The sequence below is a fragment of the Lepidochelys kempii genome, chromosome 3 (genome assembly GCF_965140285.1).
Source record: "Lepidochelys kempii isolate rLepKem1 chromosome 3, rLepKem1.hap1, whole genome shotgun sequence".
Lineage (NCBI taxonomy): Eukaryota > Metazoa > Chordata > Testudines > Cheloniidae > Lepidochelys > Lepidochelys kempii.
The window spans coordinates 963,422-976,445 of record NC_136382.1 but is presented as its reverse complement, the minus strand read 5'-3'; the positions used below and the strand labels follow the sequence as shown (position 1 = coordinate 976,445).

At 54.3% G+C, this 13,024-nt stretch overlaps 1 non-coding gene across 1 annotated transcript; it reads right to left on the bottom strand.

The window, feature by feature from the left end:
- Nucleotides 1–2,741: 2,741 nt before the first annotated feature.
- Nucleotides 2,742–2,929, bottom strand: LOC140909822 (U2 spliceosomal RNA). Its single transcript, XR_012158361.1, has one exon. It is a non-coding gene; the product is annotated as a U2 spliceosomal RNA (small nuclear RNA).
- Between the last annotated feature and the right edge of the window lie 10,095 nt (nt 2,930–13,024).

Sequence of the window (13,024 nt, the reverse complement as noted above, 5' to 3'; positions counted from 1 at the left end):
CTCTGTCCGGCGCGGCGGCGGGAACTACAGCTCCCGGCAGCCCCCGCGTGCGGGCCGCGGGCCTCGGCCCCGCCCACCGCCTGCCCCAAGCCCCGCCCGCCGCATGGCCCCGCCCACCGCCTGCCCCGTGAACGGCCCCCCACCTACCCCATGGCCCCTGTGCACCACCCCTGGCCTGCCCCAAGACCCCGCCCACGGCCCCGCCCACTGCCTGCCCCAAGACCCCGCCCACGGCCCCGCCCACTGCCTGCCCCAAGACCCCGCCCACCGCGTGGCCCCGCCCACTGCCTGCCCCAAGGCCCCGCCCACTGCCTGCCCCCAAGGCCCCGCCCACCGCGTGGCCCCGCCCACTGCCTGCCCAACCCTGGGAGGCTCTCTGGTGCGCGCTGCGAGAAGGGCCCGGCCTGGGGCTGTGGGGGGCAGCTGGCAGCAGTCGGGGTCGGTGACGGGGGGATGGCGGGAAGGCCAAGGGGGGCTCCATTGTGAGCTGAGACTGTGGGGGGAGCGGGTGGCGGCTGGGGCAAGCAACTGATACTTTGGCGGGGGTGGCGGGAATGTGGATCTGGACCAAGAACTGAAACAGAAACAGCGTTTCCCGCGGAGACTCGTCTGTTCTATGGCATCCTGTTAAGTCCTAATATTTCCTCCTCTGCGGGAGTTCCTGAGACCTGTGCCAGTGGGGGGCTGCGGCCGGACTTCCCCTGAATGCTGTAAGCAAGGACAGGGCTGGGGGGCTGGGGGAGGTGCTTGCTGGTCTCCTGCCCTGGTGCCTTGATTCTTTGCTGCCCTTTGCAGGGTTTCTGCCGAGGGGCCCGGGCGTGGAGCTGCACCATCGCCAGACTGAGGGGAGCCCCAGGACTGCTCTGCCTGCGAGCCTGGCCAGTGGTCCTTGCCCTCTGGCTGCCCAGCAGCTCCATGGGCCGCCCCTGCCCATGTGCCCACCCGCCAGGGCACGCTGCACAGGGCCGGTGGAACGTCCAGGGCTCCCCACAGCGGCCTGGACTGACCTGCTGTAGCCCAGGCTCCTGGGCCCCGCCTCCTATGGGTCCTGCTCCCGAGGGCTCTGCCGGCCCCAGAACTGGGTTCCTCGCTCGGGCAGCTTTTACGGGCTGCGAGCAGTGGGGAGCTGAGGAGCATCTGCAGCCCCGGCGCCCCAAGCACCAGCAGCAGGAGAAGGATGAGCGAGTGCCAAGGCTGCCGGTAACAGCATCCCCCTGCACTGCCTGGCTCTGCCTCTGACCTGGCCAGGGGGTGGGACCTCCGGGGGAGAGGAGGAGACAGGGCTGGCACTTGCTGGGGGAGGAGCAGGGGGCGGGGTCACAGACAGGAGCAGGGCCTTGTGGGAGGTGCACACCTCCAATTTGCTGTCTGGCCCACCTCAACCCCCCAACCAGGAAGAGCCTGGCACCGCCCCGGTCTCTCACCATCACAGGGAATCCCATAATACGATCCCACTCATAAATGGCTCAAGCTCTGTTTTACTCTAATGTAGTGACTGTCCCAACTGCTCCACTCTTTGGAACAAATTGTGCGCACCCCCCGCAACTGGCCTCAGTAGGACACCCCTACATCTCCTACTCCTGGGAGAATTCTGTGCCAAAAAATGTAAAATTCTGCAACGAAAAATGTTAAATTCTGCGCCTTCATACCTTAACAGATCTTGTGGTCATTGGGCGGTTTGGAGAGGTCTGTCGTGCCAGCTGTCTTCGCAGAGCTGGGGCAACACACAGGGAGAACACAAACATACAGCCGAACATCTAACCACAGGCTTCAGTCGTACCAGCAGACCCGTTAGATGGTTCTAGTGGCTCTGGGAGAGCAGTATGGAGAGGTTCGGCTGGGCAGGCATCTAGTGAGGTGTTGAAGTCCCACTGGGTGGTTTCCATGGAGATGCTGGTCTCCCTGGTTGAGGTATCTTCCAGCACAGCAGGACAACGACCAAAGTCAAGATCCTGGGCAGTGGAGGAGGTGGGAGAAATTCTCCTTGGAGCGTCCTTCTCCTGAGCAGCAGGCGAGATGATGTTTGTCATGGCTGTGATGTCCCAGAAGGCCGTCCTCGAGGTGCAGGATCTCCCTGCAGCAGCATCTCCATGGGTTTTCTTCAAAGAAGTGCTGTTTGTCCCAGCGACGCTGCTCATCTGTGACCTCCTAGAAGCGCTGAGGGTCTTCTTAGCGGCTGTTCCCCGATGGGCGTTCCACGGAGCAGCCGCGGTCCGAGAAGTAGTTGAAGGTGTCTGTGGAAGCAGTATGAAGATCTTCTTTTGAAGCAGGAGCAGTACAGTTCATTGTCAAAGCTGCAGTCTTCCTCAGAATAGCAGGTCGAGTCTTCCAGTAGCTGCAGTTTCTGCTGCAGTAATAAACTGAGAACAGATTTTAAAATGTTTTTAAAGTTAATGTTAAAATTATATAATACACAGGCTATATACGTGTGACCTTCAGAGTGATAAAAGAATAAGTATCATCCCCGTGACAGACCCTCAGTCCAGCATACATTCCTCATGCTGCTGAAAACATTCACAGCACAAAGCGGATCCCAGCTTTTTAAACAATCCATCAGGAACACACAGCAGCTCACATCTGTATACTCACACAGAATTACAACAGAAGCTTATAACAATATTTCATCATAAATAAACCAGAACCATAAAGATTTCAGAACAAAACGGTAATATCAAATCAATCCTGTCAGACAAACAGAGCTAAATCAATTCTGGTTTTTTAACCAGTTTATTCTCCCCAAGGGGAGGTGCACCATTCCCAGAAGCACTGCAATATCAGGTGAATGCGTGGAGTGGACAGACCAAGTTCCTCTTCCATCTCCCTGCTCCAAAAGTCCATTTAATACGGAGTTCTCAGCTAGCAAAGGTGTCAGATATTAAACTGATCACAACAGATTGGAAAATTTTATTAAAGCTAATGTTAAAATTATATAATACACAGGTTAAGGGAAGAGCATCTGTACATCTGGGGGTAGTGCTTAGATTATCCACAAATACAAAGTTTGTTTTTAAAAGTCATATGATACATATAGTGCATAATCAGCAATAACCCAAATGTAGGTGAATAGATTTAACGATTCAGTTTAGATATCAGGAGCCGAATACTCGGGTACATCACTCATGAGTAGTTGTACAGAGAGTTGGTTGTGGAAAGCAATTAGAGGCATGAGTGGAGATTGTCCCTCAGTAATTGAGAATTAGGTAGGTTTGTCCATTTAGAAAATACAATCCATGAGGGAAGTCTTTCCGTTACTTTCCTGACTGCGCTTCTCATCGGCCTCCAGCTCATCCCTTCTGATATTGCCGATGTTGGGTGATGTGTTCTAGGTAGATGTCCCTCGACCACCTGATGGTGTCCAACACCATGAGTTGCTGCATCAGCCGAGCGTAGAGCTGACCGATTCCGCATTCTCTCAGCACTCTTTCATTACCAGGGTCCCATGCACCCATGGCTCCGACAATCAGTGCGTGTGTCTGGACCTGGTAACCACTAGCTCCCAGGGTGTCGGCCAGAGGGGCGTATTTCTCCACCTTTCGAGCTTGGGCGTCGTGGAAGGCGGGGTCCTGTTCTCGACGGCACTGTGACATCCACCATGGTGATCGTCTTCTGGTCCTCCTTGGTGATGACGATGTCCGGTCATGGCTGTCCGTTCCGGGGATGGCAGAGTTCATGGCCACCTTCCCCACGGGTGGCAGGATGGCTCTGACTTAGTCGATCTTGGATGGTGTTGTGTCGCAGCTGCCAGGCTCTGGAATGGTGCTTGTAGCTACAAAGGACGTGGGGTAGTGTCTTGTTGGCATAGCCGCACTTCCTGCATCGCTTGTCCTGATTCCCGTTTTGATATTGCACTCCATGTGTTTTATGGAAATATGCTAATGAGTGTAAATACGATGTAACTGGGACATGCTTCATGCAAAAGGTCTCTTGTAACGTATCATTACAAAGCTTATAACCTACTGAATGTGTTCATCCTGTTTGTATGAATGCACCATTCTTGTATCTGAAACTAACTATGTGAAGTATAACTCTGAAGTCCTTTTGTAAGTATGCAAAGTGTGGGCCATTAATGATGGCTTGGAATCTTGATGGCTCCCATTACCCAGGACAATTGGTTGTAAATGCTCTGTTTACTTGTAAGCCTTCCTGTGTTCCTGTGAGTCAGGCCAGGAAGAATGGAGGCTTGGGGTCTCACAGGATATGTGACCATATCACCTGGTACTGGAATCCATCTTAAACCTGGTGCTTTTCCATTTAAAAGGAGGGGTGGGGACCCAGAGAGACAAAAGATTCCCCCCCCCCCTTGTGCCAAAGCTATAAAAGGGGGTGGAACAGAACAAAGGGGCTGCCAGTCATGAGAAATCCCCTAACTGCCACCTGAGCTGGAACTAACCAGGACCGTACCAGGGGAAAGGATTGGGCCCAAACTAGGAAGGAGTCTAGTCTGTGAAAGAAGTTTATTGGAACATCTCTGAGGGTGAGATTTACCTGTATTCAGTTTCTTAATGTATTAGGCTTAGACTTGTGTGTTTTGTTTTCTTTTACTTGGTAACTTACTTTGTTCTGTCTGTTATTACTTGAAACCACTTACATTCTACTTTTATACTTATTACAATCACTTTTGTTTAATAACAAACCCAGAGCAAGTGATTAATACCTTGGGGAGCAAACAGCTGTGCATATCTCTCTATCAGTGTTATAGAGGGTGAACAATTTATGAGTTTACCCTGTATAAGCTCTATACAGAGTAAAACTGATTTATTTGGGGTTTGGATCCCATTGGGAACTGGGTGTCTGGGTGCTGGAGATAGGTGACCTGCTGAGTGGTTTTCAGTTAAAGCCTGCAGCTTTGGGGGCGTAGTTCAGACCTGGGTCTGTGTTGCAGCAGGCTAGTGTGTCTGGCTCAACAAGGCAGGGTTCTGGAGTCCCAAGCCATCAGGGAAAACTGGCTAAGAGATAATTCCAGCACATCAGATGACAGTCCCAAAGGGGTCTCTGTGACTAAACACATCACACCTATGGCAGACGGCTCCATTCAGCGGGACGCAATTGAGCTGGGCCCTGTGGATGAACCTCCAATCAGCAAATCGGGTGAAGCTTCCCCCGGGGAGGAAGTGGTTGCTGGCATCCCACTTGCATGTTACCTTGAACGTCTTGCCCTGGTCTGGCTACTGCACCTGATCTCAGGCAGAGAGGCCGAGAAGTGATACTTCTACACTGCAACACTACGCAGCCCTATCGCCCCCACAGCTTTCCACATCACCAGGAGGAGACCGCAGACACCATTAACAAGACTTGCAGAACCATTTCACTGAGTGAAAGTCACCGCCCCGCAATGACTCCCAGGCCAGAATCCACAGCAAGGTCCCTGTGCACAGAATCTGGATCAGAGACAGAAAATACTCTCCACCCAGTTAGTTTGGTGCCTCTCGCTGGTCTCCCTGGTTGCCCAGACATGGCTAATGTGCGTAACTCCATCCACTTCCCTGTGATGTGCTCTGTCCCCGGGAGCTCTCACAGCAACACAGGGAGCAGACAGGTGTGCAAGGGGCACAGCAGCCCAGGCTAGTGTCTGCTCACACACATCTAGCTCTGGCACACAGCAGACACGTCCCATGTCTCTGAGCACCAGGCCAGGCCCTGGCTCTCCTGTGTCTAACCAGGGCATGTCTGCCCTGTCCTGAGCTAGTTCGCAGCTGTCAGGAAAGCAAGAGTGGGGAGATTACCCCCAGGGGAATTCTGCACCACTGCACACATGCATAATTAATGAGCCATGCATATTTTTAATTTTTTGCGCAGAAAAAAGCTTCTGCCAGAAAGTTGATGCAGTTCTGGGTTTTGCCTACCAGAGGGTGCTGTGGTGATAGAACAGAGCATTAGCTCCCAGCCAGCTAAGGAAGAGAGAGAGCCTGCCTTCTTCACAGAGCCTGTCAGGTCAGGTCAGGAGACAGGGGCTATGGGGATACAGACAACTTAGGGTGATGGGGGGTCAGAAAGGGGCTCATAAAGGCTAGTGGGGGAGGACAGACTGCAGCAGGGGCTGAATGGGAGTGGAGGCACAGTGCCACAGGGGGGTGGGAGATGCAGGGTCACATGGGGATGGTGGAGGGGGTGCAGGGCCACATGGGGATGGGGGGAGTGGGTGTCTGAGTGGGGGTGGAGGGTCACATGGGGACAGGAGCAGGTGTGTCTGACTGAACGGGAGAGACTAGGAGTCTGCCAGGGTCTGCATGGGGGAATACCTCCCCCCCAAAAAAACCTGTTCCATACTTTTCTCACCCACACCCAACATCCCTCCAGGTTCACTCCCAGGCTCCTTCCCAGCAATTTACTTCCCTCTCCTTTAGCTCCTCCGTTACCCTGACCTGCCCCCGCCCCGTGCCTTTGCACTGCTTCTGAGGGGTGCAGGAAATACGGTTCTGTGTTATAGTTTAAATGAATTATTAATCAGAGTTCTGTATTAATATGCCAGATAAGGAATCTATTTGTCAAAAAGCATTTCCTGGCATCTTTTTTGTTGTCAGCACTGTTACAGACACTTCCTGACACGTATTTTGAAATAAATGACCAAAAATAATTGAAACTGGAGTGATTATATTGTGTTATTTTAACAAATAAAATATGCAGAATTTGAAAATATTGTGTGCAGAATTTTTAAATTTTTGTTGCAGATCCCAGGGTCCTGGGCCACGCTCCTGTCTGTGACCCCACCCCCTGCTCCTCCTCCAGCAAGTGCTAGCCCCACCTTCTCCTCTCCCCCGCCCTGAGGCCCTGTCCCCTGGCCAGCTCAGAGGCAGAGCCAGGGAGTGAAGGGGGCTGCTGTTCTGGCTGGTGCCATGGTGCAGGCAGCCGCAGCACTCCCGTCTTCTCCTCCTGCTGCTGGTGCCTGGGGCCCCAGGGCTGCAGATGCTCCTCAGCTCCCCACTTCCCTTCAACTGCTTGCAGCCCGTAAGAGCTGCCTGGGCGAGGAAGCCGGTTCTGGGGCCGGCAGAGCTCTCGGGAGCAGCACCCATAGGGGCGGGGCCCAGGAGCCCGGGCTAGAGCAGGTCAGTCCAGGCCGCTGTGGGGAGCCCTGGACATTCCACCAGCCCTGTGCAGCGTGCCCTGGCGGGTGGGCACATGGGCAGGGGCTGCTCATACAGGTGCTGCCCATAGGCACTGACTAAAAATTAGCGGGTGCTTAGCACCCACCAGCAGCCAGCAACCTCCCATGCCCCAGCGCCCCTCCCCGACCAGCAGCCCCACTGATCAACGCTGGCTCTGAGTGAGTTGGCGGGGATGCAGTAGCTGGAGTATCTGGGGAGTGGGAAGCTGGAGTCGGAGCAGGTGGAGTATCTGCATTCGAAGCAGGGATGGGATGGCGACCTAAGTTCCCTCTAAGCTGAGTGGCCGTGTGGCTGTGCAGCTGCCTATTACGCCCCATGCAGGGGCTCAGGGATGCAGTGGGAGAGGCACCTCTCCCTCCGCGGTCCCAGCACAGATCCGCCGGAGCTGCCAGGGAGGGGACCCCCTCCCTCGGCCCAGCCCAGTCCGGTTGGAGCTTCCCCGGCCAGGCAGAGGCGCCTCTCCCCCAGCCCCGAGCTGCTGCGGTGAGAGGGAGCTCGCAGGAATCCTCTCTCTCCCCACCACAGCCCGGGGCAGCCTGCACCCCAAACCTCTCATCCCTGGCCCCACCCCAGAGCCTGCACCCCCAGCCAGAGCCCTCAGCTCCCCCGCACCCCAACCCGCTGCCCCAGCCCTGAGCCCCCTTCCACACCCCAAACCCCTCATCCCCTACCCCAGCCCACACCCCCTCCCACAGCCCAGAGCCTGCACCCCCAGCCAGAGCCCTCACCCCCCCGCACCCTCTGACCCAGCCCTGGGCTGCCTCCCACATCCCAAACCCCTCGGTCTCACCCCCGCCACACATCGCCTCCATATTGGTGCAGAGAACAAAATTCATTCAGCACATGGATGTAAAAAATTAGTCTGGTAGAGTTGGCCTCTTCCGGTGCGAGATGTCCTTTGCAGGTGACTTGATACAACTTACATTTCTTCTGCATCTTGAAAGGCAGGTTGCAGAGGGCACACCGGAAGGCAATCCACTTGCTATGGATTCTCTTGAGGTGTCTGCTGAGACCGCCAATGTGCTGGAATCCTCGGACCGGATGGCAGAGGGGGCAGAGGAGTGTGTCCGTGGGGAGGGGACACTGGAGATTGATGCAATCCTTCTCCCTTTCTTCTCCCTCCATTGGATGACAATATGTAATAGAGATGTTTTAATCAAACCAACATGTACAAGGTGATGGGTGATAATCTAGCCATGGAGCCACTCATTTGAGCGATCTCCAGCGGTCTAGGTGGTTTCAATCTATACGAAAACAGTGTGAATATCCTGGCCTACGCAGACAATCTGGTCCTGATCACAGACAACCCCTAGAGTCTCCAAGAAAATCTGGACATCACCAGCCAGGCTGCCAACTGGATGGGACTCTGCTTCAATGCTAGGAAGTGCGCTTCCCTGCATATTGATGGCAGTAGGAGGGATTCGGTCCAGGAGACGACTTTTCAGGTCCAGAGTGAAACCATGATCTTCCTCCAGGATGGGCAAGCGTACCAACATCTCGGCACGCTGACAGGTTTCTGCATCCAGCAGACACCTGAGGATACCATTGCGGCGATCCTACGAGATGTGGCCAGGATCGACTCCTCCCTACTGGCACCATGGCAGAAGATCAATGCCTTGAACACCTGCCTGATCCCCTGTACTCATTTTTCCTGAGGGGATCTGCTGTGGCAAAGGTACCTCTGAACAAAGCAGACAACACCACCGGCAGCTGGTGAAGAAGTGGATGTTTCTTCCTCAGAGGGCCAGCAATGAACTGGTGTACATCTCGCACCAGCAGGATGGTGCCAACATCCCTTGAATGGGTGACCTGTGCGACATTGCCGGGATCACTCACGCCTTACACCTTCTGATGTGCCCAGACGTCACGGTGAGGAACATCGTGGAGAGTGCTCTGCAGGATGCTGTCAAGAAGCGAATTGCCAGGACCCTCCTCCAACCAAGATGTCGCCACCTACCTGAGCAGCTTGCTGAAAGGTGAATTTGGAAGAGACGGGGGAGACTTTGCTTCACTCTGGACTCGTGCCCGCAATGCTACGCAACGACTGGAGAAGCCTGTCAGCTGCCACTGGATGTGGTGCAAGGAACGCCAGGAGCTGGGAGTCCTGGTGCCACAGGAGAAGAACATGGAGCCCACAATCCTCCGTCCGAGAGCTAGAACCACGCGGGAGAGGACCCTGAAAGAAGCCATCCTCTGCCAATATGTGGAAAACCAGAAGCTGGACCAGGGCAAGGCCTCTGAGTGCAAGTGGGACGCCAGCAACCACTTTCTCCCCGGGGGCAGCTTCACCCAATTTGCTGACTGGAGGTTCATCTACAGGGCCTGGCTCAACTGTGTCCTGCCGAATGGAACCATCTGCCATGGGAATCGGGACAAGCGATGCAGGAAGTGCGGCTATGCCAACAAGACGCTACCTCACGTCCTGTGTAGCTGGAAGTGCCACTCCAGAGCCTGGCAGCTGCGACACAACGCCATCCAAGACCACCCGGCCAGAGCCATCCTGCCACCCGTGGGGAAGGTGGCTGTGAACTCCACCATGCCCAGAACCGACAGCCAACTGCGACCAGACAGCATCATTACCATGGAGGACCAGAAGATCATCATGGTGGATGTCACGGTGCTGTTCAAGAACAGGACCCGGCCTTCCACGACGCCCGAGCTCGAAAGCTGGAGAAATACGCCCCTCTGGCCAACAACCTGAGAGCTACAGGGTTACCAGGTCCAGACACACGCACTGATCATTGAAGCCCTGGGTGCATGGGACCCTGGTAACGAGCGAGTGCTGAGAGAATGCGGAATTGGTTAGCTCTACGCTCGGCAATTCATGGTGTCGGACACCATCAGGTGGTTGAGGGACATCTACCTAGAACACATCACCAGACAGGGCCATCCTTAGGCATACACAGCATACGCAGCTGCGTAGGGCACCATGAAATTTGGGGCACCAAATTGCCCCAAATTTCATGGTGCCCTAGGCAGCTGCATGCTGCCTACGCGGCAGCACCAGCCCCGGCAACTGTAGAACTGATCAATTAAATTGTTTTTAATTGTTCACTTTATTAATATAACTTAATAAGTAAAGTTTTATGAATGAAACAACAACATTCATTCATAAAACCGGTTACCCCAATAACTGGCTAATTGAGTTTCACTTTCAATCCAATTGCTGCTTAAATCACTGAAACTTGCACTGCTCCAACATGACATCAGCCACTCGATCAGGGGCTCGTTCACCTGCACATCCACCAACATGATAGACGCCATCATGGGCCAGCAATGGCCCTCTGCCATGTACATTGGACAGGGACGGCCCTGTCACTGGACATCGGGAATACCAGGAAGGATGAGCTGGAGGCTGATGTGAAGCGCAGTCAGGAAAGTAACGGAAAGACTTCCCTTGTGGATTGTATTTTCTAAATGGACAAACCTACCTCTCAATTACTGAGGGACAGTCTCCACTCATGCCTCTAATTGCTTTCCACAACCAACTCTCTGTACAACTATTCATGAGTGATGTACCCGAGTATACGGCTCCTAATATTTAAACTGTATCGTTAAATCTATTCACCTACATTTGGGTTATTGCTGATTATGCACTATATGTATCATATGACTTTTAAAAACAAACTTTGTATCTGTGGATAATCTAAGCACTACCCCCAGATGTACAGATGCTCTTCCCTTAACCTGTGTATTATATAATTTTAACATTAGCTTTAATAAAATTTTCCAATCTGTTCTGATCAGTTTAATCAGTCAGCCTCACCTCAGTCCCTAGAAAAATCATGGAGCAAGTCCTCAAGGAATCAATTCTGAAGCACTTAGAGGAGAGGAAAGTGATCAGGAACAGTCAGCATGAATTCACCAAGGGCAAGTCATGCCTGACTAATCTAATTGCCTTATATGATGAGATAACTGGCTCTGTGGATGAGGGGAAAGCGGTGGACATGTTGTTACTTGACTTTAGCAAAGCTTTTGACACAGTCTCCCACAGTATTCTTGCCAGCAAGTTAAAGAAATATGGGCTGATGAATGGACAATAAGGTGGATAGAAAGTTGGCTAGATTGTCGGGCTCAACGGGTAGTGATTGTCACGGAGTGTGGGGGAGTCCAGGCCCTGCACCCCTCTTCCTGGGATTCACTGAGGCTCTCAGCCAGCCAGTAAAACAGAAGGTTTATTGGACAACAGGAACACCGTCCAAAACAGAGCTTGTGGCTACACCCAGGACCCCTCAGTCAAGTCCTTCTGGGGGAGCAGGGAGCTTAGACCCCAGCCCTGGGGTTCCCTGTGTTCCTCCACCCAGCCCCAAACTGAAACTAAACCCCCCCAGCAGGCTCTCTCCTGCAGCCTGTCTTCACATTCCTGGGCAGAGGTGTTACCTCCCCCGCCCCTTCCTGGCTCAGGTGACAGGCTCTCAGGTCTCCCATCCCCAGGGCACATTCCCAGGTCAACACTCCCCTCTCCCTGCTGCGTCACATCCTCACATCTCTCCCCCCTTCGAGACTGAACTGAGCGGGGTCACTGTGACCAGTGACCAGGGGAAATTCAGGGCCCCCTCTCCGGGACAGCGCATCCGCTATCAGGTTGGCATTTCCCTTCACGTGGACCACGTCCATGTCGTAATCCTGCAGGAGCAGGCTCCATCTCAGGAGTTTGGCGTTGGCTCCTTTCATCTGGTGCAGCCAGGTCAGGGGAGAGTGGTCGGTGTACACGGTGAAGTGTCGCCCGAAGAGATAGGGCTCTAGTTTCTTGAGGGCCCACACCATGGCCAGGCACTCCTTCTCGATGGCAGCGTAGTGTTGCTCCCGGGGTAGCAACTTCTTGCTCAGGTACACGATGGGGTGTCTCTCCCCCTTTTCATCCTCCTGCATTAACACTGCCCCCAGTCCTGTGTCTGAGGCGTCGGTGAACACCACAAAGGGCTTGTCAAAGTCTGGGTTTGCCAGAACTGGGCCACTGACCAGAGCCTCCTTCAGCGCCCGGAAAGCCTCCTGGCACTGCTCGGTCCAGACCACCTTGTCTGGCTTCCCCTTCTTGCATAGCTCAGTGATGGGGGTGGCTATGGCGCTAAAGTGGGGCACAAATCTTCGGTAGTATCCTGCCATCCCAATAAAGGCTTGGACCTGCTTTTTGGTGTGGGGAGCGGGCCAGTCTCTGATCCCAGTCTCCACCTTGGCTGGTTCCGGCTTTAGGCGGCCGCTCCCCACCCGATGGCCCAGGTAGGATACTTCCGCCATCCCCACCTTGCACTTCTCCACTTTTACAGTCAGCCCAGCCCCCTGGAGTCGGTCCAGCACTTGTCTAACCTGGGACACATGGTCCTCCCAGGTCTGGCTAAAGACACAGATGTCATCAATATACGCCACGGCAAAACTCTCCATCCCCCTCAGTAGCTGGTCCACTAGGCGCTGGAAAGTGGCCTGCGCTCCCTTGAGGCCGAAAGGCAGGGTCAGGAACTCATAGAGCCCCAGAGGGGTGATAAAGGCTGATTTCAGCCGGGCATCTGCATCCAGCGGCACTTGCCAGTAGCCCTTTTTAAGGTCCATGGTGGTGGTAAGGTACCGAGCTCCTCCCAGCTTGTCTAGGAGCTCGTCCGGCCTGGGCATGGGGTAGGCATCAGATACAGTGATGGCATTGAGCTTCCGATAGTCCACACAGAACTGGACCGACCCGTCCTTTTTGGGGACCAGCACCACCGGCGAGGCCCAAGGGCTGGTAGATGGCTGGATCACCCCCAAAGCCAGCATGTCCTGGACCTGAGCAGTTTTCTCTGTGACTCGGAAGGGGGAGCATCTTATCGGCGGGTGTGACCCTGTCTGCACCCGGTGGACAGTCAGATTAGTGCGTCCAGGCTGGTTGGAAAACAGCTGGCGGTACGGATGCAGCACCCCCCTGACCTCAGCTTGCTGGGCAGGGGTTA